The 12,148-nt window shown below is 32.1% G+C and overlaps 1 long non-coding RNA gene across 1 annotated transcript; it reads left to right on the top strand.

The window, feature by feature from the left end:
* Window positions 1–242: 242 nt before the first annotated feature.
* On the top strand, window positions 243–1,045 carry LOC145820574 (uncharacterized). Its single transcript, XR_014362388.1, has 2 exons — window positions 243–381; window positions 1,010–1,045. It is a non-coding gene; the product is annotated as an uncharacterized LOC145820574 (long non-coding RNA).
* The last annotated feature ends 11,103 nt before the right edge of the window (window positions 1,046–12,148 follow it).

Here is a 12,148-nt window from a genome sequence, read left to right as displayed (position 1 = left end):
GATTTTATTATCAGAGAACATTTTGGGAACATGTTTTACAAGAATATATATAAAAGAATATCAGAAAACATTTTATTGTATTCACAAGAATATATATAAAAGCTTTTCAAGGGGAGAGAAAAAACAGAGAGAGAAAGAGATCAAGAATTCAAGATCTTTGAAAATATTGTTTGAAAATATTGTTTGATCTTTAATTAGTTTCTATGATTGTTTGACATGCATACAAAATATTGTTTGAAAATATTTTTTGGCTCACAGATCGAAATCGGAGAAACACGATGTGGCGAAGCAGCTTCGTCGAGACCCCTATGAAGTTCTCGGCGTCTCAAGGAACTCCACAGATCAGGAAATCAAAAGCGCTTATCGAAAAATGGCTCTCAAGTACCTTCTTCCCCCCACTATTTTCTAATGATTGGTTTGGTTTTGTATTCAAAGTTGAAATTTTTGTCTAGGTTAGGATTTTTTTTTTTGTTATGACATTGCATAGATCAGTGTTGAGAATTATTTAACAATTTTTGAGATCTTCACATTGTAGCTGATTCTGAAACGTTGGCACATTTTCAAATTTAGTTTTCCCTCTTTTTGGAAAAAGAAGAAACTTTGAAGGACGAATTTACAATACTAACCTGTATCGTTTGACATTGTTTTGGTTTCCAAATGAAGAACAAAGTCGCCTTTTTTTTTTTATTGGGATAAATAATAAGAACAAATTTTATTTGGGTCAGTTGGGTTTTTTTGTTTGTTTCCTCGGGTCCTAGATGATGTAAAAACTTGAGATTTGAATTTTTTTTCCCTTACCCTTTTGATAACAACTAAATGGAATCTAGATGGAAAATGAACAAGAACACAGCATTAGGGATTTTGTGTCATGGTGGCTGTTCATTGTAGTAACCTTCAATTTGTTGAATCTGTCTGTCTTTGTTCAATGTCTAGATTAAGTTTTGTTTCTAGAAGTCAAAAAAGATTATAGACAAATATAAATGCCCAAGTGATGTTGTGTTCTGTTCAGTTATCTGCTCATAATATCAAGTATCAATTCTGGGTTTTTCAAGTAGCAAACCAATTGACCCAAAAATTCTTGGTGGAAACAAAGAAATCGGTTCAACAAGCCAGCAAAATTGGGTATGTGATGGGATTCAGACACAATTGTGGGTCAGATAGCAATGGTCGTGCAGGATGATTATGGGTGTAGTGGAATGATGCAGTGGAAGTATTGCCAACTTATAGGTCTGCGAATATAATTGCTTTGCAGATTCAAGATAATATTAGAGTAGTTTGGTTCATTGTTTTTTTGTATGGCCATCCATTAGTTTCAAGAAGAGGAGAGGTGTGGTGTCAAGTGGAAAGCCAAATCAATAGGTTCCAGCATCCATTTATTATTATAGGGGACTTCAATCATGCGGAGAAATTAAGTCTGTCAGGTTGACCCATTCAGGGAGCTAAGGAGTTTGATAATTTGATTTTCATAAACCAAATGGTGGATCTGCCAAGTAAAGGAGTTCGGTATACCTGCTGCAACAATCGGTGGAATTCAGCTGCAGTGTATGAACGGTTGAATAGGGCTTTAGCTTCCTTGAGTTAGGTGGAAGCTTTTAAGTGATGTTCACTAATTACTTTACCAATTTAACATTCGGATCATAGCCCTCTATTGCTTGATACCGATTGGAGTAATTTAAAAGGTCCGAAGTGGAATAGATTTGAAGCAACATGGTTAAGGGAGGAGACCACACAACAGATTGTCAAGAAGGTGTGGAGGTGGTCTGCACAGGGGTATAATCGATTCTCAATAATTTAGGGACAAGAGGTTTTGATGAGACACTTGAAGAATTGGCATTCTTTATCATTCCGAAGTATTCAAGGACAAATAGATGATACTCAAAGTCAGTTACAACGCGTTCAATCTTTTCTTCATCAATCTGGGCAGCCTGACAAAGAGATGGAGTTGAGACCATTGTTTTCAAACCCGGACCGGACCGGCCGGTCGGACCGGTTGAACCGGGCCTTATTCCGGTCCGGTCAACCCCCTAAACCCGGATTGGGGCCAAAACCGGGAAAACCCGGTGACCAAGTGGTCGAACCGGCCAGGACCGGTCTATTTTTTTTTTTTCTCTGGGTTTTACTTTTTTTTTATTTTCTTTCTTTCCTTCTTATATATATATATATATATATAAATATATTTCAAAATTTTGACTAAAAATTCTTATTTCAAGAGTCTCCTCTCATAAGAAAGAGTCTCATTGAAAGCTTGAGAAGATTATGAAAGTCTATTCCTATTTATAGGAAAAGATTTTTCAAAGAGAACCTACAAAATTCTATGTGGGATTCAATCAAATTATTTGAAACATATTGATTGGAGGGAGAGTTGAAAATTTCATTTCCCTCCAAAATTAAATCTAGCATTCAATCAATTTATTTGAAAGGAATGTTTAAAAAATTTAAATTCTTTGAAATAAGTGACTTTTTTTTTTTATCAATTATGACTTTATTAAATATTATTAATAAATATTATGCAACAATTTTTATTTTTATTTGATTATTTATTTATAATTTATAATTATATTTTTTAATTATATAATATTAATTATGACGTCACGGTTCGACCGCTTTGACCCGACGGTTGAACCGGTGACCCGTCCTCCCGGTCCCTTTTCCGGTTCGCTCACCGGTCCGGTTTTGAAAACATTGGTTGAGACAACAATTGGATGGCCTTTTGGAGAAACAGGAATTGTATTGGACACAGCGATCGAAACAAATGTGGATGAAGCTTGGAGATAGAAATAACAGATTTTTTTCATCAAATGGCTCCTTGGAGGAGAATTAGAAATCATATTTCTTTTCTTAAAGATGAAGAAGATCATGTTGTTACAGAACCACAGGCCATTCAGAGAACTTTCATACTACATTTTCAAAAGCTTTTTTCACAAACAAAGGGCCGAATGAGAGTTCTTCGGACACAGGTTTTTTCCCTAACCATTTTAATATTTTAAATGTTGTTCATTGTATGTTAAATGCGCAACATATTCACATGTTAGAATAGTCTTTTTCACTGGATGAAATTAAGAAGGTGGTTTTTCAAATGGGTAAACTTAAGGCGCTGGGACCCGATGGGTTTATACCGGGTTTTTATCAACATTTTTGCGGGAAAGTAGGTTCGTCGGTTGTTGAATTTGTGCTTAGTTTTCTTAATTCAGGGATCTTAATCCAGGGATCTTAAAAAAGAGAGGAGTTGCTGTAAATCTTCGATGTGCTAGGTGTAATCATAGTGATGAGACATTAGAATATGTGTTTTTTTATTGTCACTGGGCACAAAGGGGCTTGATTTTAGTAGTGGAACACCGGTGGCTTTCTTTCAATGGTTCAAAGAATGGATGGAACAAGTAAAGGATGATGACATTATCATCCAATCTGTAGCAATTCTCTGGGCCATTTGGATACAAAGGAATAATGTGGTGTTCAATGAATTTGTTCCATCTATTGAACACACAATTGAGGAAGCAAAGAACCTGTCAATGATGGTTATTAATAACAAACATAATGAAGCACCTATGAACACAGAAAAGGTGTTAGAAGTAGGGAAAAAAATTTGTTCAATATCTAGATTAAGTTTTGTTTCTAGAAGTCAAAAAAGATTATAGACAAAAATAAATGCAAAAAAGATTGTAACTCATTAAGTATTTTCTATCCGTGACACTTAATTACTGGAATTAATTTAGGAAAAATTGCAAATTAGTGGTAAGACCAAAAAAAATTGCAAAATCATGGGAAACTTTATCACTTAAATTATTAAAGTTGATAAGTTTTACTATTGATTTGCAATTGTCCTATTAATTTTTAGATTTTATTATCGATTTTGCTATCAATGGTTTTATTTCGAAAAGTGGAGAGACGAGTTGACTTTTTGCTATTCGTTTTAAATTCTCAAAAGATGTACAAGTGATTTAGAAAAAAAACATTTGACTGCTATGTATGGTTGCTACTTTTTGTAAGGTTGTTATTTTTTGTACAAGTGATTTAATATTTTTCATGGATGTACAAGTGATTTAGTATTTTCATGGATGTACAAGTGATTTAGTATTGCTCAAAAAATGTACAAGTGATTTAGTATTAATCAAAAAATATTGTTAATTGTTCAATGACTCAATGTCTAGCTTTATATTGAATTGCCTAGGTATATTAGTTGTTTCTCAACTTAATTAGTTATATCTGAAAGTTTTCATAATATTTGTAGGTTTTTGGTTGATGTCAGGTTGTGTTGGGAGTACATTTTTCCTAGATTTTTCTCACGTAGTTTCAGGTTTATAATTTGCAAAGAACTATTACAATGTGATTTGCAGCAGTAGCACCAGCAGGTGTACATTGCTTGGTATTTAAATTAATTTTTTTAGATTGCAGAGCATTGATTGGTGTACATTTCAATTTTAATTTTCTTAGATTGCAGAGCAATAGCTGGTGTGCGTTGGTTGGTATTTAATTTTAATTTGTTTTTTTTTTTTTTGAATTGCAAAATATTGGCTGGTGTGCATTGTTTGGTGTAATTTTTTTTGAATTATGGAGTGTTAACAAATGTGCAATACCTTGGTTTGTATGTTTTGTTTTGTCTTTACAATTTTTTATTAACTTGCATAGCGAGGGTGCTTTTATTTTTAGATGTTTGCATTGATATGAAGTTTATACTTTAGAGTCATAAAGTTTTTTTAATAAAAATGAAATGTTTATGATTGCGTTACTTGCCGTAGTGTAAATAGTTGATTGGGAAATATTTATTTTCAAAATATACAACTAAAAATATTTTCAAACTTTTTTAATAAAAAATCTTTTCAAAACTAACTAGACCTTCATTCATATTTTGACTTCAAATTTTTAGCAACAAATGGGATAAATTACCTTTTAACCCAATAATTTTATATTTAATTATATTTTGATCTCATCATTATTTGCACCGTGCTTTAGGGACGGGCATACACTAGTATATATATATAACGGTTAAATGGCTTGACTAGCAGTTCTACATTTAATTTTTTATTCAATTATAAAAAGTACATAAATAGAAGAGCAATAATTCTCACATAAAATTAGTTGAACTTAACTCAAGTTTGAGATTAAAAAATTGAGTTTGAACTGGCTCGTTTAATATTAGAAAACTTAAATTTTCTTCAAGTCAGCACAGTTACATAAATAAGTTAAGCGCAAGCTTCAGCTTAAGCTTGACAAGGAAAAATAAATTTTAAATTAATATGCATATTAAGGGAAAAAATAAGTAAAATATTTAAAAAATTCAAATTATTAATAGGATTTATCAATTAAATATTTATATTTTGACAAACAACAAACATAAATAAAGAAAGAAAATAAATTAATAAAAATATATTAAATATATTATTAAAAATAAATATTAATTTATATATCAATTTCTTTCCACAAAGTCTAATCAAATTGAAATTGGATCTACTCGGGTTAGATTCGATTATTATATGTGCTTAAAATTCATGAATAATTCGATTTGCCTGTAAGGTCCACATCTTTATAAATATTGTGTATATTTTTGGGTTAATTATATTAACACCCTTTAAAAGTTGTGTATATTTTTGGGTAAATTATACTGACATCCTTTAAAATTTTTGTTTAATACAAATTCTCTATTTACATTTAAAAAATTACATTCCTTTTCATGAGGTTTGTAATCTCATTACAAATTAGTTCCTGGATTTCTGATATCATGTCTTAAAATTTTCTAAATGACCATCTTGTCATTTTTTTTATCATTGCTTCTTTCTATCATCATGACTACATTCTTTAATTTTTCATCATTAAATTCTATCTGAACATATTCTTATTAAATGATGATATACAAACATAAATTTTATATAAACTTTTCAAACACAATGATATAACTTAATAGTGATCTTTCACTTTAAAACAAAACACCAATAAACATGATTTATATTTATAATAATATCACTATCACAACATTTTTATGATTTTTTTGTATAAATTTTTATATATAAATATAATTTTTTTTTATTTTTATTTCCACCATTATATCTAGATTAGATTAATTTAATCTAGATATGTTTAAAAAATATAAAATTTGTACAAAAAATATTTAAAAAAATTCATTGAATACAACAAAATAAGATAATGTATTGAATTTTTGTATTTTTATATTTTTTTTGTATTTGGTGAATTTAAAAAAAAATCACAAAATATTATACCTTTTAAGTATATCTAGATTAGGCTTATCTAAAAAATAAAAATAAAAAAAAATCTTAAAATATTAAAAAAAATTAGTAAAAATAATTAAAAAAAAATTGAAAAATAATATAAAAAAAACTCAATTTTTTGCGTGGGTTAAACTAAAAAAGATAATTGTTATTTCTCTTGAAATAACATGAAAAAAAATATCTGTATTATTTTATATGTATAAAGGCTAAGGGACAAATTTATCATTTTAATCTGATAAAGGGTAAATATAATTTTTCAAATATGAGGAGGAATCTATATCAAATAGAAACCTCATGGGGTGTTAGTCTAAGTTACCCTATATTTTTCAATGGGCAAATTAAGTTCGATAGTTTCTGTATTTTAATCATTGTGTCACTTTTGGTAGAAATTCTAATTTTTGAAATGACTTTTAAATTTCTAATCTTGAGTTTATTTAAAGTCCTTAAATTTTTGTTTAATCACGTTTTAAACCCTATAGAATCAGGAAGCATTACGGATTAATCTAAGTAAACCCTAATCGATTCCAATAAGTTAGTAATCACTTTTAAAATCCTAATATTAATTATTCGACCCTCTAATTATAGATTAATTGCTTAAAAATCTTAATTTCCGATAAAGCCATTTTCGCTCTGTTTCTCGCATTTCTTTGCGATTTAATTTGACAGGACCCGAATATATTATTTTAAATATTTTATAAAAATTATATGTTAATAATAAATGATAATTTATCAAAATTTAAAATTTGATCCTTCTCCTTTTTATTTTATTGCAATTGGATCCTTTCTTGAATTTATTAATGTATAATGTACTAACTATCTCTCATATTATTTTATATACACATCATATCACCTATATATGCATATAATAATACGCTTCATACTAGGGCTGAGTAAGGAATCTGTATAATCCATAATCCGATCTGGTCCAGTCCCATCCGATAGGATTGGATTAGTTTTTTGAATCCATGGTTTGGTTCCGGATTAGATATTTAAAAATTCGTTGGCCGGACCGTATACATATAGTCTATATTTGTACCATATACATTTCCACATAATATCATTTCTTGTTTCACATAAAAGCTAAACACTAACACTTATTCACCTTATGCACCGCTTAGCTCACTCACTCATTGTTGCCTCTCACACTTTCATCTCTCTCTTTCGGTATTCTCTCTCTCTCTCTCTCTCTCTCTCTCTCTCTCTCTCTCTCTTCTCTTTCTTATCCATCTTTGATCATCTATCTCCGATCATCCATCTTAGATCTTCAACCTTACACGCCGCTCACTCACTCACTGCCTCTCACACTCTCATGTCTCTCTCTCAGTACTCTCTTTCTCTTCTCTTTCTCAGACATTCTCAGATCCTCTATCTCCAATCATCCATCTCAGATCTTCAACCTTACACGTCGCTCGCTCACTACCTTTCACACTCTCATCTCTCTCTCTTGCGCTACTCTCTCTCTCTCTCTCGGTATATATATATATATATATTATATTTTGTTTTTGTGGGAATCATATTCTGTTTGTTGATTTTTCCAGCCCTAGATTTGTCACATTTGATGAATAAATCTGTTTGTTGATTTTTCCATGTTGTGCTTTTATGTCTTTGATAATGAATAACATTTTTGATCTGTTTGGTTGCTCTGTTTTTTAAGCCATATTATTATTTGATAACTCTTATATTTTATTTTTGTGGGAATCATGTTCTGTTTGCTAATTTTTCCAGTCCCAGATTAGTCACATTTGATGAATGTTCTGTTCTATTTTGTTTTTAAGCCATATAATTATTTTGTCACATTTGATGAATGTTTTGTTTTATCATGTTCTGTTCTATTTTGTCACATTTAATACAATCCATATAGCGATCCCGGTTTTCCCTCTTACTGCTCTGTTGTAGTCCGGACTCGGTTCCGTGAAGTTGGTAATGGTATCTGTCTTGTTGTCGTCCTTAAATTCCACTTGATTGAGTTTTGGGATGTTCTAGGGAGAGTTGTTACAGGTGGGTTAAGCCTTGGTCTTTATCCTTGTTGCCCAGGTTTTTGGTGGTACGCTCGAGCGGGTCATTTTGCGCTCGAGCGGAGTTTGGTCTCTAGTCTAGCGCTCGAGCGGGTGTTCTGGCGCTCGAGCGGGTTTTGCTCGCCTCCAGTATTTTCAGGTGTCTGCAAAACTTCTGCAGACTTGATTTTTACGCTCGAGCGGATTTGTTTAAGCTCGAGCGGTTGCGCTCGAGCGGGTAGTACTTCTAAAGTATAAGTTCTGGGAGGTGGAAATCTGCGCTCGAGCGGGCTGGTTTTGGCGCTCGAGCGGAAGTGCTTTATTCTTGTGTCTTGGCGCTCGAGCGGGCCTTATTGCGCTCGAGCGTGTCCAGAGTTTTGTTCTTGGCGCTCGAGCGTCGTGTTCTCCGCTCGAGCGGACCATACGTATATGAGTTATCCGCTGGGTGATTTCAAATCACTTTTTGCTTTTCTTTCTCTCTCCCACTTTTTCAAAAAACCATTTTTGAGAACCTCTCTCTCTAGATACTCCCTTCTCTCTAGGGTTTGATCTAGTTAGAGTGTCTTCCTTCTCTTCGGCCTTTGTAAAAGTTGTGTTGATCGTCGAGGGCGTCTTTTTAATCTGAAAATTTCAGAATTTGGAGCATTTTGATTTTAGTCTTCATCTCCATTGGAGCTCAAACTTTGAGGTAGGGATAACCTACTCCTTTCTATGAACCTTGTCTTTAAATTTTGGTATTTTGAGATGTTGGGGTTGGTTTGGTAGTTTGGTAAAAGTTTGGGGCACTTATGTAATTTTATAAAATGTTGGGGTTTTTATTTATATAAAACCTAGATGCATGTTTGGCATGAGAAAGTGGAATTAATGTTGGGACATTAATGAAAATGGAACCTAAGGGTTGTAATGTGAATTATGGAAAATGCCCTAATTACATTGGTTAATTAATTTGCATAATTAATTATGAGACATGAAGAATTGATTTGGGAAGTCATGGGATAAAAGGGGTGTAGTTGGATTATTTATCACTCACCTAGTTGGAATGTCGATTATATATCCATTGTTGCATTTATTTTCTGTATAGAAATAACTGCTTTGGGCTATCGGTGGAGGATAGCCGTGATTGTTGTAGACAATGCATGATGATTAGGCAAACTGTAACTAATCACTGGAATGTGTCATCGAGATTGACGATTGAAAGAATGCATTCAATTTATGTATTGCGTGATGATGTGTATAATTGTTGTTTATATGCATTGTGTTGTGTTGGAGGAGATAGGGGATGTACTCCACGGTTTAGGGGAAAATAGGGGATGGACCTCTAAACCGGATGTGTTGGGAGGAGATAGGGGATGGACTCCATAGATAGAGCTCATATGCTTATCTATTAATGTGTTAACAGAGCTCATATGCTTGTCATTGGAAGTGTGATAGTGCTCATATGCATATCTGTGGAAGTGATGATATAGCTTGTATGCTTATCTGTTGTTGTGTGATATAGCTAGTATGCTTATCTAATATGAAATGGGAAGTGTTTGATATGAGTTATTGTCTCATATGAGTTGTTTGGCTAGGTTCTGAACCATGAATGTAATTTGAGAATTGAAAAGGAATTGGAAAATGAGTTGTAATATGAACTTGTATATCATGAAAATGTAATATGTGATAAGGGAAGGTACCAGTGTTGACCATCTATCAACTGCTAATCTTTTAGTCATTGTTCATGTTTGGTTTAGTGTATTTCTACTGGGCTGTGGCTCACCCTATATGAGAATATCATTTTCAGGTACAGGTAGCATGCCACCTCCAAGGACATAGCTTGGGAGGCTAGAGGCGGACATACTTTTGTCGTTTTACTTTTTGATGTATTACATGTAAATTCAAGCCAAGGGCTTAATGTGTAAATGAGTTAGTACTCTTTTGTTGTAACCAAGTGTTAACTTGGAAAGCTGTAAGCCCATAGGGTATTTGCTTTTGTTGTTAACATGTAATACTTTTGTAATGGAACTCTGATAAATGGAAGAATGTGGTTATTTCATATGTCAATGAATCTCTTAATTGATGGGTTTAATGTTATTTTTTTTGAGGGCGTTACAATCCAACACTCTGCTTTGTGTAATGTATATCCAGTTTTAGGAGAACTTTGCTATGGTTATGTTTTTTGACATTAAAATGTTCTATATTTTTTTTATTATTTAAATATGTGAATATGTGGTCCTAAACTGATCCAATCCGTGTTTAAATGGATTGGTTCGGATTGGTTCCACGGTTTAAACGAATTGGATTGGTTTCAATTTTTCAGGAATCGTAGTTAACGGATTGGTCTTGATTTTACCCAAATCCGAATCAATCCGGACCATGCTCACCCCTACTTCATACCTAAGGGAGTGAGGTAGCCGGATGAATTGAGCAAGAGGGGGGTCTTGACTAATTTCAAGGAAATCCATCCTTTATTCCATTCCATTTCAACTAAATCCAAATCAAATTTATTAAAAACCAACCAAGGTCAAAATGGCCAATTCATCACATTTTTTTTTATAATATAAATGAGTGATTCCCCTCCCTTTCCATTGCTATTTTGCTGGAGCAAAGTGCGAAAGATTAGAGAGAGGAAAAAAATAAGAGAGAGAGAGAGAGAGAGAGAGAGAGAGAGAGAGAGAGAGAGAGAATAAAGGAAAATTAGAAGAAATACTTAAGCCTTTTGCATTTAAGGAAAACCTACATCACCTCTTCTCTCAAATTCTTTTATCACTTGTTTTTCCTTTTCTAATACATACTATTTGTATATATATGTTTTATTTTAGGTTTACACTTTTGTATAAATGTGTATTAATCAAGAAATAATGTGTTTTTCCTTCTTTCTTAAATTTTTAGCAGCATTTCTTTTCTCTTTCTTGAATTTATTTTCCTATCAAATCTCCATAAACTCAAAATCTTTTCTATGGGGTACTATTTGGTATGTTTAGAGTATGTGAAAATTTTGGTAGGACCTAAGGATGTATTTTTATAACCTAAACAAATTTTCTAAGTTTGTTACTCACAAAACTAGAAAAAAAAAGAGTCAACTTTCTCTATTTTTAGAAAAACTTCAAAAAATAATCTTGAGTCTATTTTTATGTCAAAATCTTAATTTTGACATTATCTTTCAAGTAAAATTTGTTTGAACTTGAGTGACTGAGTAGTTTGAGAGAAAAATTGATTTTCGTAACAGTCAATGAATCTGGATAAAGTTTGGTAATTTTGAATTATCTTAAAATCTGAAATACCTATCATACTTTTATAAATTGAGTTTGAAACTAGACTCATTTATCTAAAAACTCACATGAGGCTAGGAACTTATAGCCAATAAAAGTATTTTTTCCATAATTATTTTCAAATCATTCAGATATAAAAATCTAGAAATTTGTGTTAATGTGCTCTTATTTGGTTTACAGCTCTTACATGTTATGTTTCTTGAATTTTTAAGCCTTGATATGTAATTTATGATAAATTGTGAACTTGTTTTACCATGCATAAATTGTTTCATGTTTAGTTTGGATATGTATTTGTCTTGACCATGCTATGCTCTAACCGATAACATAATGTATTTAATAAAAGGGAAATCAAATGGGGTGGTAATAGGTTACGATTATTGTAGTAAATTCTATGAGATAATGAATGATGGATACAAAAGTATAAATTAATATAATGGAATGTGTTCCATTTTGGTGAAGCTTTGTGCAAGTGTGTTTTCGAATCCTAACGTAGAACGTGAGGTATTCTGGCTGCTTAATGGAATTGAGAGGTATAAACGTGGCAGTGAGGGTCTTACACAGGGAGAGTATCCCTGGAAGCTCGTTCTCTTAGGACAGACCATGATATCATCACTCAGATATGTAACCTAAGTGCATGGGCATCATTGATAATTGTGCGGTATGCGATGCATTAGTGGTTATG

The sequence above is a fragment of the Camellia sinensis genome, chromosome 2 (assembly GCF_055761805.1).
Source record: "Camellia sinensis isolate YWXY chromosome 2, ASM5576180v1, whole genome shotgun sequence".
NCBI classification, from domain to species: domain Eukaryota; kingdom Viridiplantae; phylum Streptophyta; class Magnoliopsida; order Ericales; family Theaceae; genus Camellia; species Camellia sinensis.
The sequence above is the reverse complement of the archived record's forward strand: the minus strand, read 5'-3'. Positions and strand labels throughout refer to the sequence as shown.